Here is a 20156-nt window from a genome sequence, read left to right on the forward strand (position 1 = left end):
ATATATATATATATATATATATATATATATATATATATATATATATATATATATATATATATATATATATATATATATATATATATATATATATATATATATATATATATATATATATATATACACAGTATACACACTGCACAGGTACATACAGTACACATACTTACATATGAAGTCCCTCTGGCAGGTGCATTCTTCCATCTTCAGCAGCTCCATCCCAGTGGTCTTCTGTCCTCCATCAGCACCACCAGCCAGATCGTCAGCTGTCAGTCGGTCCTGTGTCCGGCCTCCTCACCACCTCTGATGGCTGCAGGGAGCAGCCTCCAAGCAGTCAGTGAGTCTGACACTTCCCTCCGGCCTCCTGAGAAGTTCTGAGCTGCCTGACCCATATTAACATCGGCCATCACATCAACCTCCCCTCCCCCCTGTAGCCACTTACCACCCCCTGTACTGAGGGGGTTTTATTGGGGAACACGGGCCACTCAGGCAGCATTCACACTGCAGCTACTGCTTGTGAATGGGCCAGTGCTGCGGTTTTCCAATAAAGCCCCCCAGTACAGGGGGTGGTAAGTGGCTACAGGGGGGAGGGGAGGTTGATGTGATGGCCGATGTTAATATGGGTCAGGCAGCTCAGAACTTTTCAGGAGGCCGGAGGGAAGTGTCAGGCAATTCATTTGTCAGAACTGCTGAAAAAGAAGGAGAGTTCACGCTGTATCATGGCTCCCTTAGTAGCTCTCACACTGTATCATGGCTCCCTTAGTAGCCCTCACACTGTATCATGGCTCCCTTAGTAGCTCTCACACTGTATCATGGCTCCCTTAGTAGCCCTCACACTGTATCATGGCTCCCTTACTAGCCCTCACACTGTATCATGGCTCCCTTAGTAGCTCTCACACTGTATCATGGCTCCCTTAGTAGCCCTCACACTGTATCATGGCTCCCTTAGTAGCCCTCACACTGTATCATGGCTCCCTTAGTAGCTCTCACACTGTATCAAGGCTCCCTTAGTAGCCCTCACACTGTATCATGGTTCCCTTAGTAGCTCTCACACTGTATCATGGCTCCCTTAGTAGCCCTCACACTGTATCATGGCTCCCTTAGTAGCCCTCACACTGTATCATGGCTCCCTTAGTAGCTCTCACACTGTATCATGGCTCCCTTAGTAGCTCTCACACTGTATCATGGCTCCCTTAGTAGCTCTCACACTGTATCATGGCTCCCTTAGTAGCTCTCACACTGTATCATGGCTCCCTTAGTAGCTCTCACGCTGTATCATGGCTCCCTTAGTAGCTCTCACGCTGTATCATGGCTCCCTTAGTAGCCATCACACTGTATCATGGCTCCCTTAGTAGCCATCACACTGTATCATGGCTCCCTTAGTAGCCCTCACACTGTATCATGGCTCCCTTAGTAGCCATCACACTGTATCATGGCTCCCTTAGTAGCCCTCACACTGTATCATGGCTCCCTTAGTAGCCATCACACTGTATCATGGCTCCCTTAGTAGCCCTCACACTGTATCATGGCTCCCTTAGTAGCTCTCACGCTGTATCATGGCTCCCTTAGTAGCTCTCACGCTGTATCATGGCTCCCTTAGTAGCTCTCACGCTGTATCATGGCTCCGTTAGTAGCTCTCACGCTGTATCATGGCTCCGTTAGTAGCTCTCACGCTGTATCATGGCTCCCTTAGTAGCTCTCACGCTGTATCATGGCTCCCTTAGTAGCTCTCACGCTGTATCATGGCTCCCTTAGTAGCCCTCACGCTGTATCATGGCTCCCTTAGTAGCCCTCACGCTGTATCATGGCTCCCTTAGTAGCCCTCACGCTGTATCATGGCTCCCTTAGTAGCCCTCACACTGTATCATGGCTCCCTTAGTAGCTCTCACACTGTATCATGGCTGTCTTAGTAGCCCTCACACTGTATCATGGCTGTCTTAGTAGCCCTCACACTGTATCATGGTTCCCTTAGTAGCCATCACACTGTATCATGGCTCCCTTAGTAGCCCTCACACTGTATCATGGCTGTCTTAGTAGCCCTCACACTGTATCATGGCTGTCTTAGTAGCCCTCACACTGTATCATGGATCCCTTAGTAGCCCTCACACTGTATCATGGCTCCCTTAGTAGCCCTCACACTGTATCATGGCTCCCTTAGTAGCCCTCACACTGTATCATGGCTCCCTTAGTAGCCCTCACACTGTATCATGGCTCCCTTAGTAGCCCTCACACTGTATCATGGATCCCTAAGAAGCCCTCACACTGTATCATGTCTCCCTTAGAAGCCCTCACGCTGTATCATGGCTGTCTTAGTAGCCCTCACACTGTATCATGGCTCCCTTAGTAGCCTTCACACTGTATCATGGCTCCCTTAGTAGCCCTCACACTGTATCATGGCTCCCTTAGTAGCTCTCACACTGTATCATGGCTCCCTTAGTAGCCCTCACACTGTATCATGGCTCCCTTAGTAGCTCTCACACTGTATCATGGCTCCCTTAGTAGCCTTCACACTGTATCATGGCTCCCTTAGTAGCCCTCACACTGTATCATGGCTCCCTTAGTAGCCCTCACACTGTATCATGGCTCCCTTAGTAGCCCTCACACTGTATCATGGCTCCCTTAGTAGCCCTCACACTGTATCATGGCTCCCTTAGTAGCCCTCACACTGTATCATGGCTCCCTTAGTAGCCCTCACACTGTATCATGGCTCCCTTAGTAGCCCTCACGCTGCATCATGGTTCCCTTAGTAGCCCTCACACTGTATCATGGCTCCCTTAGTAGCCCTCACACTGTATCATGGCTCCCTTAGTAGCCCTCACACTGTATCATGGCTCCCTTAGTAGCCCTCACACTGTATCATGGCTCCCTTAGTAGCTCTCACACTGTATCATGGCTCTCTTAGTAGCCCTCACACTGTATCATGGCTCCCTTAGTAGCCCTCACACTGTATCATGGCTCCGTTAGTAGCCCTCACACTGTATCATGGCTCCTTTAGTAGCCCTCACACTGCATCATGGCTCCCTTAGTAGCCCTCACACTGTATCATGGCTCCCTTAGTAGCCCTCACACTGTATCATGGCTCCCTTAGTAGCCCTCACACTGTATCATGGCTCCCTTAGTAGCCCTCACACTGTATCATGGCTCCCTTAGTAGCCCTCACACTGTATCATGGCTCCCTTAGTAGCCCTCACACTGTATCATGGATCCCTTAGAAGCCCTCACGCTGTATCATGTCTCCCTTAGAAGCCCTCACGCTGTATCATGGCTGTCTTAGTAGCCCTCACGCTGTATCATGGTTCCCTTAGTAGCCCTCACGCTGTATCATGGCTCCCTTAGTAGCCCTCACACTGCATCATGGCTCCCTTAGTAGCTCTCACACTGTATCATGGCTCCCTTAGTAGCCCTCACACTGTATCATGGCTCCCTTAGTAGCCCTCACACTGTATCATGGCTCCCTTAGTAGCCCTCACACTGTATCATGGCTCCCTTAGTAGCTCTCACACTGTATCATGGCTCCCTTAGTAGCCCTCACACTGTATCATGGCTCCCTTAGTAGCCCTCACACTGTATCATGGCTCCCTTAGTAGCCCTCACACTGTATCATGGCTCCCTTAGTAGCCCTCACACTGTATCATGGCTCCCTTAGTAGCCCTCACACTGTATCATGGCTCCCTTAGTAGCCCTCACACTGTATCATGGCTCCCTTAGTAGCTCTCACACTGTATCATGGCTGTCTTAGTAGCCCTCACACTGTATCATGGCTCCCTTAGTAGCCCTCACACTGTATCATGGCTCCCTTAGTAGCCCTCACACTGTGTCATGGCTCCCTTAGTAGACCTCACACTGTATCATGGCTCCCTTAGTAGCCCTCACACTGTATCATGGCTCCCTTAGTAGCTCTCACACTGTATCATGGCTCCCTTAGTAGCCCTCACACTGTATCATGGCTCCCTTAGTAGCTCTCACTCTGTATCATGGCTCCCTTAGTAGCTCTCACGCTGTATCATGGTTCCCTTAGTAGCCCTCACGCTGTATCATGGCTCCCTTAGTAGCCCTCACACTGTATCATGGTTCCCTTAGTAGCCCTCACACTGTATCATGGCTCCCTTAGTAGCCCTCACACTGTATCATGGCTGTCTTAGTAGCCCTCACACTGTATCATGGCTCCCTTAGTAGCCCTCACACTGTATCATGGCTGTCTTAGTAGCCATCACACTGTATCATGGCTCCCTTAGTAGCCCTCACACTGTATCATGGCTCCCTTAGTAGCCCTCACACTGTATCATGGCTCCCTTAGTAGCCCTCACACTGTATCATGGCTCCCTTAGTAGCCCTCACACTGTATCATGGCTCCCTTAGTAGCCCTCACACTGTATCATGGCTCCCTTAGTAGCCCTCACACTGTATCATGGCTCCCTTAGTAGCCCTCACACTGTATCATGGTTCCCTTAGTAGCCCTCACACTGTATCATGGCTCCCTTAGTAGCCCTCACACTGTATCATGGTTCCCTTAGTAGCCCTCACACTGTATCATGGCTCCCTTAGTAGACCTCACACTGTATCATGGCTCCCTTAGTAGCCCTCACACTGTGTCATGGCTCCCTTAGTAGACCTCACACTGTATCATGGCTGTCTTAGTAGCCCTCACACTGTATCATGGCTCCCTTAGTAGCCCTCACACTGTATCATGGCTGTCTTAGTAGCCATCACACTGTATCATGGCTGTCTTAGTAGCCCTCACACTGTATCATGGCTCCCTTAGTAGCCCTCACACTGTATCATGGCTCCCTTAGTAGCCCTCACACTGTATCATGGCTCCTTTAGTAGCCCTCACACTGTATCATGGCTCCCTTAGTAGCCCTGACACTGTATCATGGCTCCCTTAGTAGCCCTCACACTGTATCATGGCTCCCTTAGTAGCCCTCACACTGTATCATGGCTCCCTTAGTAGCCCTCACACTTTGTCATGGCTCCCTTAGTAGACCTCACACTGTATCATGGCTCCCTTAGTAGCCCTCACACTGTATCATGGCTCCCTTAGTAGCCCTCACACTGTATCATGGCTCCCTTAGTAGCCCTCACACTGTGTCATGGCTCCCTTAGTAGACCTCACACTGTATCATGGCTCCCTTAGTAGCTCTCACACTGTATCATGGCTCCCTTAGTAGCCCTCACACTGTATCATGGCTCCCTTAGTAGCCCTCACACTGTATCATGGCTCCCTTAGTAGCTCTCACACTGTATCATGGTTCCCTTAGTAGCCCTCACACTGTATCATGGCTCCCTTAGTAGCCCTCACACTGTTTCATGGCTCCCTTAGTAGCTCTCACGCTGTATCATGGCTCCCTTAGTAGCCCTCACACTGTATCATGGCTCCCTTAGTAGCTCTCACGCTGTATCATGGTTCCCTTAGTAGCCCTCACGCTGTATCATGGCTCCCTTAGTAGCCCTCACACTGTATCATGGCTCCCTTAGCAGCCCTCACACTGTATCATGGCTCCCTTAGTAGCCCTCACACTGTGTCATGGCTCCCTTAGTAGCCCTCACACTGTATCATGGCTCCCTTAGTAGCCCTCACACTGTATCATGGCTCCCTTAGTAGCCCTCACACTGTATCATGGCTCCCTTAGTAGCTCTCACGCTGTATCATGGCTCCCTTAGTAGCCCTCACACTGTGTCATGGCTCCCTTAGTAGCCCTCACACTGTATCATGGCTCCCTTAGTAGCCCTCACACTGTATCATGGCTCCCTTAGTAGCCCTCATACTGTATCATGGCTCCCTTAGTAGCCCTCACACTGTATCATGGCTCCCTTAGTAGCTCTCACACTGTATCATGGCTCCCTTAGTAGCCCTCACACTGTATCATGGCTCCCTTAGTAGCCCTCACACTGTATCATGGCTCCCTTAGTAGCCCTCACACTGTATCATGGCTCCCTTAGTAGCTCTCACACTGTATCATGGCTCCCTTAGAAGCCCTCACACTGTATCATGGCTCCCTTAGTAGCCCTCACACTGTATCATGGCTCCCTTAGTAGCCCTCACACTGTATCATGGCTCCCTTAGTAGCTCTCACACTGTATCATGGCTCCCTTAGTAGCCCTCACACTGTGTCATGGCTCCCTTAGTAGCCCTCACACTGTATCATGGCTCCCTTAGTAGCCCTCACACTGTATCATGGCTCCCTTAGTAGCCCTCACACTGTATCATGGCTCCCTTAGTAGCTCTCACGCTGTACCATGGCTCCCTTAGTAGCCCTCACACTGTGTCATGGCTCCCTTAGTAGCCGTCACACTGTATCATGGCTCCCTTAGTAGCCCTCACACTGTATCATGGCTCCCTTAGTAGCCCTCACACTGTATCATGGCTCCCTTAGTAGCCCTCACACTGTATCATGGCTCCCTTAGTAGCTCTCACACTGTATCATGGCTCCCTTAGTAGCCCTCACACTGTATCATGGCTCCCTTAGTAGCCCTCACACTGTATCATGGCTCCCTTAGTAGCCCTCACACTGTATCATGGCTCCCTTAGTAGCTCTCACACTGTATCATGGCTCCCTTAGTAGCCCTCACACTGTATCATGGCTCCCTTAGTAGCCCTCACACTGTATCATGGCTCCCTTAGTAGCCCTCACACTGTATCATGGCTCCCTTAGTAGCTCTCACACTGTATCATGGCTCCCTTAGTAGCCCTCACACTGTATCATGGCTCCCTTAGTAGCCCTCACACTGTATCATGGCTCCCTTAGTAGCCCTCACACTGTATCATGGCTCCCTTAGTAGCTCTCACACTGTATCATGGCTCCCTTAGTAGCCCTCACACTGTATCATGGCTCCCTTAGTAGCTCTCACACTGTATCATGGCTCCCTTAGTAGCCCTCACACTGTATCATGGCTCCCTTAGTAGCCCTCACACTGTATCATGGCTCCCTTAGTAGCCCTCACACTGTATCATGGCTCCCTTAGTAGCCCTCACACTGTATCATAGCTCCCTTAGTAGCCCTCACACTGTATCATGGCTCCCTTAGTAGCTCTCACACTGTATCATGGCTCCCTTAGTAGCCCTCACACTGTATCATGGCTCCCTTAGTAGCCCTCACACTGTATCATGGCTTCCTTAGAAGCCCTCACGCTGTATCATGGCTCCCTTAGTAGCCCTCACACAGTATCATGGCTCCCTTAGTAGCCCTCACACTGTATCATGGCTCCCTTAGAAGCCCTCACACAGTATCATGGCTCCCTTAGTAGCCCTCACACTGTATCATGGCTGTCTTAGTAGCCCTCATACTGTATCATGGCTCCCTTAGTAGCCCTCACACTGTATCATGGATCCCTTAGAAGCCCTCACACTGTATCATGGCTCCCTTAGTAGCCCTCACACTGTATCATGGCTCCCTTAGTAGCTCTCACACTGTATCATGGCTCCCTTAGAAGCCCTCACACTGTGTCATGGCTCCCTTAGTAGCTCTCACACTGTATCATGGCTCCCTTAGTAGCCCTCACACTGTATCATGGCTCCCTTAGTAGCCCTCACACTGTATCATGGCTCCCTTAGTAGCCCTCACACTGTATCATGGCTCCCTTAGTAGCCCTCACACTGTATCATGGCTCCCTTAGTAGCCCTCACACTGTATCATGGCTCCCTTAGTAGCCCTCACACTGTATCATGGCTCCCTTAGTAGCCCTCACACTGTATCATGGCTCCCTTAGTAGCCCTCACACTGTATCATGGCTCCCTTAGTAGCTCTCACACTGTATCATGGCTCCCTTAGTAGCCCTCACACTGTATCATGGCTCCCTTAGTAGCCCTCACACTGTATCATGGCTCCCTTAGTAGCCCTCACACTGTATCATGGCTCCCTTAGTAGCTCTCACACTGTATCATGGCTCCCTTAGTAGCCCTCACACTGTATCATGGCTCCCTTAGTAGCCCTCACACTGTATCATGGCTCCCTTAGTAGCCCTCACACTGTATCATGGCTCCCTTAGTAGCTCTCACACTGTATCATGGCTCCCTTAGTAGCCCTCACACTGTATCATGGCTCCCTTAGTAGCTCTCACACTGTATCATGGCTCCCTTAGTAGCCCTCACACTGTATCATGGCTCCCTTAGTAGCCCTCACACTGTATCATGGCTCCCTTAGTAGCCCTCACACTGTATCATGGCTCCCTTAGTAGCCCTCACACTGTATCATAGCTCCCTTAGTAGCCCTCACACTGTATCATGGCTCCCTTAGTAGCTCTCACACTGTATCATGGCTCCCTTAGTAGCCCTCACACTGTATCATGGCTCCCTTAGTAGCCCTCACACTGTATCATGGCTTCCTTAGAAGCCCTCACGCTGTATCATGGCTCCCTTAGTAGCCCTCACACAGTATCATGGCTCCCTTAGTAGCCCTCACACTGTATCATGGCTCCCTTAGAAGCCCTCACACAGTATCATGGCTCCCTTAGTAGCCCTCACACTGTATCATGGCTGTCTTAGTAGCCCTCATACTGTATCATGGCTCCCTTAGTAGCCCTCACACTGTATCATGGATCCCTTAGAAGCCCTCACACTGTATCATGGCTCCCTTAGTAGCCCTCACACTGTATCATGGCTCCCTTAGTAGCTCTCACACTGTATCATGGCTCCCTTAGAAGCCCTCACACTGTGTCATGGCTCCCTTAGTAGCTCTCACACTGTATCATGGCTCCCTTAGTAGCCCTCACACTGTATCATGGCTCCCTTAGTAGCCCTCACACTGTATCATGGCTCCCTTAGTAGCCCTCACACTGTATCATGGCTCCCTTAGTAGCCCTCACACTGTATCATGGCTCCCTTAGTAGCCCTCACACTGTATCATGGCTCCCTTAGTAGCCCTCACACTGTATCATGGCTCCCTTAGTAGCCCTCACACTGTATCATGGCTCCATTAGTAGCCCTCACACTGTATCATGGCTCCATTAGTAGCCCTCACACTGTATCATGGCTCCCTTAGTAGCTCTCACACTGTATCATGGCTCCCTTAGTAGCCCTCACACTGTATCATGGTTCCCTTAGTAGCCCTCACACTGTATCATGGTTCCCTTAGTAGCCCTCACTCTGTATTATGGCTCCCTTAGTAGCCCTCACACTGTATCATGGTTCCCTTAGTAGCCCTCACACTGTATCATGGCTGTCTTAGTAGCCCTCACACTGTATCATGGTTCCCTTAGTAGCCCTCACACTGTATCATGGTTCCCTTAGTAGCCCTCACACTGTATTATGGCTCCCTTAGTAGCCCTCACACTGTATCATGGTTCCCTTAGTAGCCCTCACACTGTATCATGGTTCCCTTAGTAGCCCTCACACTGTATCATGGTTCCCTTAGTAGCCCTCACACTGTATCATGGTTCCCTTAGTAGCCCTCACACTGTATCATGGTTCCCTTAGTAGCCCTCACTCTGTATTATGGCTCCCTTAGTAGCCCTCACACTGTATCATGGTTCCCTTAGTAGCCCTCACACTGTATCATGGCTGTCTTAGTAGCCCTCACACTGTATCATGGTTCCCTTAGTAGCCCTCACACTGTATCATGGCTCTCTTAGTAGCCCTCACACTGTATCATGGTTCCCTTAGTAGCCCTCACGCTGTATCATGGCTCTCTTAGTAGCCCTCACACTGTATCATGGTTCCCTTAGAAGCCCTCACACAGTATCATGGCTCCCTTAGTAGCCCTCACACTGTATCATGGTTCCCTTAGTAGCCCTCACACTGTATCATGGCTCTCTTAGTAGCCCTCACACTGTATCATGGTTCCCTTAGTAGCCCTCACGCTGTATCATGGCTCTCTTAGTAGCCCTCACACTGTATCATGGTTCCCTTAGTAGCCCTCACACTGTATCATGGCTCCCTTAGAAGCCCTCACACAGTATCATGGCTCCCTTAGTAGCCCTCACACTGTATCATGGCTGTCTTAGTAGCCCTCACACTGTATCATGGCTCCCTTAGTAGCCCTCACACTGTATCATGGCTCCCTTAGTAGCCCTCACACTGTATCATGGCTCCCTTAGTAGCCCTCACACTGTATCATGGCTCCCTTAGTAGCCCTCACACTGTATCATGGCTCCCTTAGTAGCCCTCACACTGTATCATGGCTCCATTAGTAGCCCTCACACTGTATCATGGCTCCATTAGTAGCCCTCACACTGTATCATGGCTCCCTTAGTAGCTCTCACACTGTATCATGGCTCCCTTAGTAGCCCTCACACTGTATCATGGCTGTCTTAGTAGCCCTCACACTGTATCATGGCTCCCTTAGTAGCCCTCACACTGTATCATGGCTCCCTTAGTAGCCCTCACACTGTATCATGGTTCCCTTAGTAGCCCTCACACTGTATCATGGTTCCCTTAGTAGCCCTCACTCTGTATTATGGCTCCCTTAGTAGCCCTCACACTGTATCATGGTTCCCTTAGTAGCCCTCACACTGTATCATGGCTGTCTTAGTAGCCCTCACACTGTATCATGGTTCCCTTAGTAGCCCTCACACTGTATCATGGTTCCCTTAGTAGCCCTCACACTGTATTATGGCTCCCTTAGTAGCCCTCACACTGTATCATGGTTCCCTTAGTAGCCCTCACACTGTATCATGGTTCCCTTAGTAGCCCTCACACTGTATCATGGTTCCCTTAGTAGCCCTCACACTGTATCATGGTTCCCTTAGTAGCCCTCACACTGTATCATGGTTCCCTTAGTAGCCCTCACTCTGTATCATGGCTCCCTTAGTAGCCCTCACACTGTATCATGGCTCCCTTAGTAGCCCTCACACTGTATCATGGTTCCCTTAGTAGCCCTCACACTGTATCATGGCTGTCTTAGTAGCCCTCACACTGTATCATGGTTCCCTTAGTAGCCCTCACACTGTATCATGGCTCTCTTAGTAGCCCTCACACTGTATCATGGTTCCCTTAGTAGCCCTCACACTGTATCATGGTTCCCTTAGTAGCCCTCACACTGTATCATGGTTCCCTTAGTAGCCCTCACACTGTATCATGGTTCCCTTAGTAGCCCTCACACTGTATCATGGTTCCCTTAGTAGCCCTCACACTGTATCATGGTTCCCTTAGTAGCCCTCACACTGTATCATGGTTCCCTTAGTAGCCCTCACTCTGTATTATGGCTCCCTTAGTAGCCCTCACACTGTATCATGGTTCCCTTAGTAGCCCTCACACTGTATCATGGCTGTCTTAGTAGCCCTCACACTGTATCATGGTTCCCTTAGTAGCCCTCACACTGTATCATGGCTCTCTTAGTAGCCCTCACACTGTATCATGGTTCCCTTAGTAGCCCTCACACTGTATCATGGCTCTCTTAGTAGCCCTCACACTGTATCATGGTTCCCTTAGTAGCCCTCACTCTGTATCATGGCTCTCTTAGTAGCCCTCACACTGTATCATGGCTCCCTTAGTAGCCCTCACACTGTATCATGGCTCCCTTAGTAGCCCTCACACTGTATCATGGCTCCCTTAGTAGCCCTCACACTGTATCATGGCTCCCTTAGTAGCCCTCACGCTGTATCATGGTTCCCTTAGTAGCCCTCACGCTGTATCATGGCTCCCTTAGTAGCCCTCACACTGTATCATGGCTCCCTTAGTAGCCCTCACGCTGTATCATGGCTCCCTTAGTAGCTCTCACGCTGTATCATGGTTCCCTTAATAGCCCTCACACTGTATCATGGCTCCCTTAGTAGCCCTCACACTGTATCATGGCTCCCTTAGTAGCCCTCACACTGTATCTTGGCTCCCTTAGTAGCCCTCACGCTGTATCATGGTTCCCTTAGTAGCCCTCACACTGTATCATGGCTCCCTTAGTAGCCCTCACACTGTATCATGGTTCCCTTAGTAGCCCTCACACTGTATCATGGCTCCCTTAGTAGCCGTCACACTGTATCATGGCTTCCTTAGTAGCTCTCACACTGTATCCTGGCTCCCTTAGTAGCCCTCACGCTGTATCATGGTTCCCTTAATAGCCCTCACACTGTATCATGGCTCTCTTAGTAGCCCTCACACTGTATCATGGTTCCCTTAGTAGCCCTCACGCTGTATCATGGTTCCCTTAGTAGCCCTCACACTGTATCATGGATCCCTTAGTAGCCCTCACACTGTATTATGGCTCCCTTAGTAGCCCTCACACTGTATCATGGTTCCCTTAGTAGCCCTCACACTGTATCATGGTTCCCTTAGTAGCCCTCACACTGTATCATGGTTCCCTTAGTAGCCCTCACACTGTATCATGGTTCCCTTAGTAGCCCTCACACTGTATCATGGTTCCCTTAGTAGCCCTCACTCTGTATTATGGCTCCCTTAGTAGCCCTCACACTGTATCATGGTTCCCTTAGTAGCCCTCACACTGTATCATGGCTGTCTTAGTAGCCCTCACACTGTATCATGGCTCCCTTAGTAGCCCTCACACTGTATCATGGATCCCTTAGAAGCCCTCACACTGTATCATGGCTCCCTTAGTAGCCCTCACACTGTATCATGGCTCCCTTAGTAGCTCTCACACTGTATCATGGCTCCCTTAGAAGCCCTCACACTGTGTCATGGCTCCCTTAGTAGCCCTCACACTGTATCATGGCTCCCTTAGTAGCCCTCAGACTGTATCATGGCTCCCTTAGTAGCCCTCACACTGTATCATGGCTCCCTTAGTAGCCCTCACACTGTATCATGGCTCCCTTAGTAGCCCTCACACTGTATCATGGCTCCCTTAGTAGCCCTCACACTGTATCATGGCTCCCTTAGTAGCCCTCACACTGTATCATGGCTCCCTTAGTAGCCCTCACACTGTATCATGGCTCCATTAGTAGCCCTCACACTGTATCATGGCTCCATTAGTAGCCCTCACACTGTATCATGGCTCCCTTAGTAGCTCTCACACTGTATCATGGCTCCCTTAGTAGCCCTCACACTGTATCATGGTTCCCTTAGTAGCCCTCACACTGTATCATGGTTCCCTTAGTAGCCCTCACACTGTATCATGGATCCCTTAGAAGCCCTCACACTGTATCATGGCTCCCTTAGTAGCCCTCACACTGTATCATGGCTCCCTTAGTAGCTCTCACACTGTATCATGGCTCCCTTAGAAGCCCTCACACTGTGTCATGGCTCCCTTAGTAGCCCTCACACTGTATCATGGCTCCCTTAGTAGCCCTCAGACTGTATCATGGCTCCCTTAGTAGCCCTCACACTGTATCATGGCTCCCTTAGTAGCCCTCACACTGTATCATGGCTCCCTTAGTAGCCCTCACACTGTATCATGGCTCCCTTAGTAGCTCTCACACTGTATCATGGCTCCCTTAGTAGCCCTCACACTGTATCATGGCTCCCTTAGTAGCCCTCACACTGTATCATGGCTCCCTTAGTAGCCCTCACACTGTATCATGGCTCCCTTAGTAGCTCTCACACTGTATCATGGCTCCCTTAGTAGCCCTCACACTGTATCATGGCTCCCTTAGTAGCCCTCACACTGTATCATGGCTCCCTTAGTAGCCCTCACACTGTATCATGGCTCCCTTAGTAGCTCTCACACTGTATCATGGCTCCCTTAGTAGCCCTCACACTGTATCATGGCTCCCTTAGTAGCTCTCACACTGTATCATGGCTCCCTTAGTAGCCCTCACACTGTATCATGGCTCCCTTAGTAGCCCTCACACTGTATCATGGCTCCCTTAGTAGCCCTCACACTGTATCATGGCTCCCTTAGTAGCCCTCACACTGTATCATAGCTCCCTTAGTAGCCCTCACACTGTATCATGGCTCCCTTAGTAGCTCTCACACTGTATCATGGCTCCCTTAGTAGCCCTCACACTGTATCATGGCTCCCTTAGTAGCCCTCACACTGTATCATGGCTTCCTTAGAAGCCCTCACGCTGTATCATGGCTCCCTTAGTAGCCCTCACACAGTATCATGGCTCCCTTAGTAGCCCTCACACTGTATCATGGCTCCCTTAGAAGCCCTCACACAGTATCATGGCTCCCTTAGTAGCCCTCACACTGTATCATGGCTGTCTTAGTAGCCCTCATACTGTATCATGGCTCCCTTAGTAGCCCTCACACTGTATCATGGATCCCTTAGAAGCCCTCACACTGTATCATGGCTCCCTTAGTAGCCCTCACACTGTATCATGGCTCCCTTAGTAGCTCTCACACTGTATCATGGCTCCCTTAGAAGCCCTCACACTGTGTCATGGCTCCCTTAGTAGCTCTCACACTGTATCATGGCTCCCTTAGTAGCCCTCACACTGTATCATGGCTCCCTTAGTAGCCCTCACACTGTATCATGGCTCCCTTAGTAGCCCTCACACTGTATCATGGCTCCCTTAGTAGCCCTCACACTGTATCATGGCTCCCTTAGTAGCCCTCACACTGTATCATGGCTCCCTTAGTAGCCCTCACACTGTATCATGGCTCCCTTAGTAGCCCTCACACTGTATCATGGCTCCATTAGTAGCCCTCACACTGTATCATGGCTCCATTAGTAGCCCTCACACTGTATCATGGCTCCCTTAGTAGCTCTCACACTGTATCATGGCTCCCTTAGTAGCCCTCACACTGTATCATGGTTCCCTTAGTAGCCCTCACACTGTATCATGGTTCCCTTAGTAGCCCTCACTCTGTATTATGGCTCCCTTAGTAGCCCTCACACTGTATCATGGTTCCCTTAGTAGCCCTCACACTGTATCATGGCTGTCTTAGTAGCCCTCACACTGTATCATGGTTCCCTTAGTAGCCCTCACACTGTATCATGGTTCCCTTAGTAGCCCTCACACTGTATTATGGCTCCCTTAGTAGCCCTCACACTGTATCATGGTTCCCTTAGTAGCCCTCACACTGTATCATGGTTCCCTTAGTAGCCCTCACACTGTATCATGGTTCCCTTAGTAGCCCTCACACTGTATCATGGTTCCCTTAGTAGCCCTCACACTGTATCATGGTTCCCTTAGTAGCCCTCACTCTGTATTATGGCTCCCTTAGTAGCCCTCACACTGTATCATGGTTCCCTTAGTAGCCCTCACACTGTATCATGGCTGTCTTAGTAGCCCTCACACTGTATCATGGTTCCCTTAGTAGCCCTCACACTGTATCATGGCTCTCTTAGTAGCCCTCACACTGTATCATGGTTCCCTTAGTAGCCCTCACGCTGTATCATGGCTCTCTTAGTAGCCCTCACACTGTATCATGGTTCCCTTAGAAGCCCTCACACAGTATCATGGCTCCCTTAGTAGCCCTCACACTGTATCATGGCTCCCTTAGTAGCCCTCACACTGTATCATGGCTGTCTTAGTAGCCCTCACACTGTATCATGGCTCCCTTAGTAGCCCTCACACTGTATCATGGATCCCTTAGAAGCCCTCACACTGTATCATGGCTCCCTTAGTAGCCCTCACACTGTATCATGGCTCCCTTAGTAGCTCTCACACTGTATCATGGCTCCCTTAGAAGCCCTCACACTGTGTCATGGCTCCCTTAGTAGCCCTCACACTGTATCATGGCTCCCTTAGTAGCCCTCAGACTGTATCATGGCTCCCTTAGTAGCCCTCACACTGTATCATGGCTCCCTTAGTAGCCCTCACACTGTATCATGGCTCCCTTAGTAGCCCTCACACTGTATCATGGCTCCCTTAGTAGCCCTCACACTGTATCATGGCTCCCTTAGTAGCCCTCACACTGTATCATGGCTCCCTTAGTAGCCCTCACACTGTATCATGGCTCCATTAGTAGCCCTCACACTGTATCATGGCTCCATTAGTAGCCCTCACACTGTATCATGGCTCCCTTAGTAGCTCTCACACTGTATCATGGCTCCCTTAGTAGCCCTCACACTGTATCATGGTTCCCTTAGTAGCCCTCACACTGTATCATGGTTCCCTTAGTAGCCCTCACTCGGTATTATGGCTCCCTTAGTAGCCCTCACACTGTATCATGGTTCCCTTAGTAGCCCTCACACTGTATCATGGCTGTCTTAGTAGCCCTCACACTGTATCATGGTTCCCTTAGTAGCCCTCACACTGTATCATGGTTCCCTTAGTAGCCCTCACACTGTATTATGGCTCCCTTAGTAGCCCTCACACTGTATCATGGTTCCCTTAGTAGCCCTCACACTGTATCATGGTTCCCTTAGTAGCCCTCACACTGTATCATGGTTCCCTTAGTAGCCCTCACACTGTATCATGGTTCCCTTAGTAGCCCTCACACTGTATCATGGTTCCCTTAGTAGCCCTCACTCTGTATTATGGCTCCCTTAGTAGCCCTCACACTGTATCATGGCTCCCTTAGTAGCTCTCACGCTGTATCATGGCTCCCTTAGTAGCCCTCACACTGTATCATGGTTCCCTTAGTAGCCCTCACACTGTATCATGGCTCTCTTAGTAGCCCTCACACTGTATCATGGTTCCCTTAGTAGCCCTCACACTGTATCATGGTTCCCTTAGTAGACCTCACATTGTATCATGGCTGTCTTAGTAGCCCTCACACTGTATCATGGTTCCCTTAGTAGCCCTCACACTGTATCATGGCTCCCTTAGTAACCCTCACACTGTATCATGGTTCCCTTAGTAGCCCTCACACTGTATCATGGCTGTCTTAGTAGCCCTCACACTGTATCATGGTTCCCTTAGTAGCCCTCACACTGTATCATGGCTGTCTTAGTAGCCCTCACACTGTATCATGGTTCCCTTAGTAGACCTCACATTGTATCATGGCTGTCTTAGTAGCCCTCACACTGTATCATGGTTCCCTTAGTAGCCCTCACACTGTATCATGGCTGTCTTAGTAGCCCTCACACTGTATCATGGTTCCCTTAGTAGCCCTCACACTGTATCATGGCTCCCTTAGTAGCCCTCACACTGTATCATGGTTCCCTTAGTAGCCCTCACACTGTATCATGGCTCTCTTAGTAGCCCTCACACTGTATCATGGTTCCCTTAGTAGCCCTCACGCTGTATCATGGCTCTCTTAGTAGCCCTCACACTGTATCATGGTTCCCTTAGTAGCCCTCACACTGTATCATGGCTCCCTTAGAAGCCCTCACACAGTATCATGGCTCCCTTAGTAGCCCTCACACTGTATCATGGCTGTCTTAGTAGCCCTCACACTGTATCATGGCTCCCTTAGTAGCCCTCACACTGTATCATGGCTCCCTTAGTAGCCCTCACACTGTATCATGGCTCCCTTAGTAGCCCTCACACTGTATCATGGCTCCCTTAGTAGCCCTCACACTGTATCATGGCTCCCTTAGTAGCCCTCACACTGTATCATGGCTCCATTAGTAGCCCTCACACTGTATCATGGCTCCATTAGTAGCCCTCACACTGTATCATGGCTCCCTTAGTAGCTCTCACACTGTATCATGGCTCCCTTAGTAGCTCTCACACTGTATCATGGCTCCCTTAGTAGCCCTCACACTGTATCATGGCTCCCTTAGTAGCCCTCACACTGTATCATGGCTCCCTTAGTAGCCCTCACACTGTATCATGGTTCCCTTAGTAGCCCTCACACTGTATCATGGTTCCCTTAGTAGCCCTCACTCTGTATTATGGCTCCCTTAGTAGCCCTCACACTGTATCATGGTTCCCTTAGTAGCCCTCACACTGTATCATGGCTGTCTTAGTAGCCCTCACACTGTATCATGGTTCCCTTAGTAGCCCTCACACTGTATCATGGTTCCCTTAGTAGCCCTCACACTGTATTATGGCTCCCTTAGTAGCCCTCACACTGTATCATGGTTCCCTTAGTAGCCCTCACACTGTATCATGGTTCCCTTAGTAGCCCTCACACTGTATCATGGTTCCCTTAGTAGCCCTCACACTGTATCATGGTTCCCTTAGTAGCCCTCACACTGTATCATGGTTCCCTTAGTAGCCCTCACTCTGTATCATGGCTCCCTTAGTAGCCCTCACACTGTATCATGGCTCCCTTAGTAGCCCTCACACTGTATCATGGTTCCCTTAGTAGCCCTCACACTGTATCATGGCTGTCTTAGTAGCCCTCACACTGTATCATGGTTCCCTTAGTAGCCCTCACACTGTATCATGGCTCTCTTAGTAGCCCTCACACTGTATCATGGTTCCCTTAGTAGCCCTCACACTGTATCATGGTTCCCTTAGTAGCCCTCACACTGTATCATGGTTCCCTTAGTAGCCCTCACACTGTATCATGGTTCCCTTAGTAGCCCTCACACTGTATCATGGTTCCCTTAGTAGCCCTCACACTGTATCATGGTTCCCTTAGTAGCCCTCACACTGTATCATGGTTCCCTTAGTAGCCCTCACACTGTATCATGGTTCCCTTAGTAGCCCTCACTCTGTATTATGGCTCCCTTAGTAGCCCTCACACTGTATCATGGTTCCCTTAGTAGCCCTCACACTGTATCATGGCTGTCTTAGTAGCCCTCACACTGTATCATGGTTCCCTTAGTAGCCCTCACACTGTATCATGGCTCTCTTAGTAGCCCTCACACTGTATCATGGTTCCCTTAGTAGCCCTCACACTGTATCATGGCTCTCTTAGTAGCCCTCACACTGTATCATGGTTCCCTTAGTAGCCCTCACTCTGTATCATGGCTCTCTTAGTAGCCCTCACACTGTATCATGGCTCCCTTAGTAGCCCTCACACTGTATCATGGCTCCCTTAGTAGCCCTCACACTGTATCATGGCTCCCTTAGTAGCCCTCACACTGTATCATGGCTCCCTTAGTAGCCCTCACGCTGTATCATGGTTCCCTTAGTAGCCCTCACGCTGTATCATGGCTCCCTTAGTAGCCCTCACACTGTATCATGGCTCCCTTAGTAGCCCTCACGCTGTATCATGGCTCCCTTAGTAGCTCTCACGCTGTATCATGGTTCCCTTAATAGCCCTCACACTGTATCATGGCTCCCTTAGTAGCCCTCACACTGTATCATGGCTCCCTTAGTAGCCCTCACACTGTATCTTGGCTCCCTTAGTAGCCCTCACGCTGTATCATGGTTCCCTTAGTAGCCCTCACACTGTATCATGGCTCCCTTAGTAGCCCTCACACTGTATCATGGTTCCCTTAGTAGCCCTCACACTGTATCATGGCTCCCTTAGTAGCCGTCACACTGTATCATGGCTTCCTTAGTAGCTCTCACACTGTATCCTGGCTCCCTTAGTAGCCCTCACGCTGTATCATGGTTCCCTTAATAGCCCTCACACTGTATCATGGCTCTCTTAGTAGCCCTCACACTGTATCATGGTTCCCTTAGTAGCCCTCACGCTGTATCATGGTTCCCTTAGTAGCCCTCACACTGTATCATGGATCCCTTAGTAGCCCTCACACTGTATTATGGCTCCCTTAGTAGCCCTCACACTGTATCATGGTTCCCTTAGTAGCCCTCACACTGTATCATGGTTCCCTTAGTAGCCCTCACACTGTATCATGGTTCCCTTAGTAGCCCTCACACTGTATCATGGTTCCCTTAGTAGCCCTCACACTGTATCATGGTTCCCTTAGTAGCCCTCACTCTGTATTATGGCTCCCTTAGTAGCCCTCACACTGTATCATGGTTCCCTTAGTAGCCCTCACACTGTATCATGGCTGTCTTAGTAGCCCTCACACTGTATCATGGTTCCCTTAGTAGCCCTCACACTGTATCATGGCTCTCTTAGTAGCCCTCACACTGTATCATGGTTCCCTTAGTAGCCCTCACACTGTATCATGGTTCCCTTAGTAGCCCTCACACTGTATCATGGTTCCCTTAGTAGCCCTCACACTGTATCATGGTTCCCTTAGTAGCCCTCACACTGTATCATGGTTCCCTTAGTAGCCCTCACACTGTATCATGGTTCCCTTAGTAGCCCTCACACTGTATCATGGCTCCCTTAGTAGCCCTCACTCTGTATTATGGCTCCCTTAGTAGCCCTCACACTGTATCATGGTTCCCTTAGTAGCCCTCACACTGTATCATGGCTGTCTTAGTAGCCCTCACACTGTATTATGGTTCCCTTAGTAGCCCTCACACTGTATCATGGCTCTCTTAGTAGCCCTCACACTGTATCATGGTTCCCTTAGTAGCCCTCACACTGTATCATGGCTCTCTTAGTAGCCCTCACACTGTATCATGGTTCCCTTAGTAGCCCTCACTCTGTATTATGGCTCCCTTAGTAGCCCTCACACTGTATCATG

At 49.9% G+C, this 20156-nt stretch overlaps 1 protein-coding gene across 2 annotated transcripts in view; it reads left to right on the forward strand.

The window, feature by feature from the left end:
- PLP1 (proteolipid protein 1) overlaps window positions 1–20156 on the forward strand; it is a 177389-nt gene that overhangs the window by 89011 nt on the left and 68222 nt on the right. The window lies entirely within an intron of this gene.

The sequence above is a fragment of the Phyllobates terribilis genome, unplaced genomic scaffold, assembly GCF_046119375.1.
Source record: "Phyllobates terribilis strain yellow unplaced genomic scaffold, ASM4611937v1 Scaffold_7__3_contigs__length_470593459, whole genome shotgun sequence".
Classification (NCBI taxonomy): domain Eukaryota; kingdom Metazoa; phylum Chordata; class Amphibia; order Anura; family Dendrobatidae; genus Phyllobates; species Phyllobates terribilis.